This window comes from Rutidosis leptorrhynchoides, chromosome 6 (genome assembly GCF_046630445.1).
Source record: "Rutidosis leptorrhynchoides isolate AG116_Rl617_1_P2 chromosome 6, CSIRO_AGI_Rlap_v1, whole genome shotgun sequence".
Taxonomy (NCBI): Eukaryota; Viridiplantae; Streptophyta; class Magnoliopsida; order Asterales; family Asteraceae; genus Rutidosis; species Rutidosis leptorrhynchoides.
In genome coordinates, this window is record NC_092338.1 from 327776709 (window position 1) to 327778360 (window position 1652).

General features: G+C 36.4%; 1 non-coding gene across 1 annotated transcript; it reads right to left on the bottom strand.

Moving 5' to 3' along the window:
* Positions 1-1288: 1288 nt before the first annotated feature.
* Positions 1289-1396, bottom strand: LOC139856265 (small nucleolar RNA R71). The gene has a single exon (XR_011761759.1). It is a non-coding gene; the product is annotated as a small nucleolar RNA R71 (small nucleolar RNA).
* Positions 1397-1652: the final 256 nt, after the last annotated feature.

Sequence of the window (1652 nt, forward strand, 5' to 3'; positions counted from 1 at the left end):
TTTTAGGGGACTTTAACCTAGGCTAAGTACTTGTGATAATTGCATGAATCAACTAAGATCAATTGGTATAAGCTTATGGGAATTCACAAGTATTGATTGATCACAATAACATCTAGTAGGGATACTAGTTTAATGGTTGAGCACAATTAGACCTTAAGTGAACAAAAGAACAACCCGAATGCTTTAAGTGGATTAAGCAAGTGTAAATGTCTTTAATATTGATATTTACTTAATCACTTTTAGTTTTCTAGTTTTAAATTGCAATAGTTTTCTTAATATCTAAAATTCAAACCCCCCAATTAAACAAATCTTAGGATGATTATGAGTTTGCATCGGTTCAACTAGCATTCATCGCTCTCTTAGGACGAACCTTAAATGGAAAACTTACTAATTTCAACTACCAAGTAATTGTTTCTCGTATGCTTGTCACATAGTCGAGTCCACGTTTAAGTATAAATTTTGAAGATAAATATATGTTTGTGAAACAAGCATCAAACTTCTTGACGCCGCTGGCGGGGAGCGGTTAGCTAATTGTGTCTTTGTTTTGAGCTTTTAATCATTCGATCCTTTTGTAAGGATTTATCCTTGCAAAAGTTACTTTTCTTGTTTTTATATATTATTTGTGCTTGGAAAACCGTTTGTGTTTATGTTGTGATTGAAGGTTAGGTACTTTGGTGTATGAAAAGGAGATCCCAAAAGGATCAAGATTTTGCATATCCATTTTTTGATTCGGAGAAACACGTAGACGGGGTTCACAAGCGTAGAGAATAAAGGGTATTAAGAAAAAAGTTCGAGGTTTTGCCATTTTGCTTAGAAAAGATGGACAGTGATGGTCGACCAATTCACAATGAGGAGAATCCATTCGGTCATGGTATTCCTAACAACCCACCGCCGGTTAATCAAGAACAACTAAATGATCCAAATGACACACCGATGTGGAACGCTAGGTTGATTACACCTACGTTGGTGACTTCGGCTATTACTAACCACCAGTCGGGGCCGATAATTGGAAGATAGGGGATAATTTCTTCACGATGATCAAAGATATGCTATTTCATGGGCTAATAGAAGAAAATCCTTTCGAACACCTTCAACAATTTAACGACATTTGTGATATCTATAAGAACAAGGATGTTACCAAATATGCTTATAAGTTAAGGGCATTCCCCTTTACTCTTCAAGGTGATGCGAAAGCTTGGTTAAGGAATTTGCCTCTTGATTCGATCAGGACTTTTCAAGATTTAAGCGACGTATTTATTAATCATTTCTTTCCACCATCAATGACTGAACGATTAAGGATGGAGATTAATGCGTTCACTCAACGGAGTGATGAGTTTTTGTATGATGCATGGATACGTTTCAAGAAAATGTTAAGAGCTTGCCCACCACATGGTTTGACAAATAAGGAGTACATCAACACATTCTACCGGGGTACTACACCTTTGACTAGACAACATCTTGATTCTTCTGCAGGAGGAGTGTTTATGTATAAATCACCAAATGCGGCCAAAACTTTGCTAGAGGATATCTTAGTTAATACATACGAATGGGCACCTTCACCGCTAGATTTGCCAAGGAAAACTATGGCTCAAGTAGAAAGTGAAAACGGTCAAATCACTCTTGCAAGTTTAAACAATCAATTTCAAATGTAT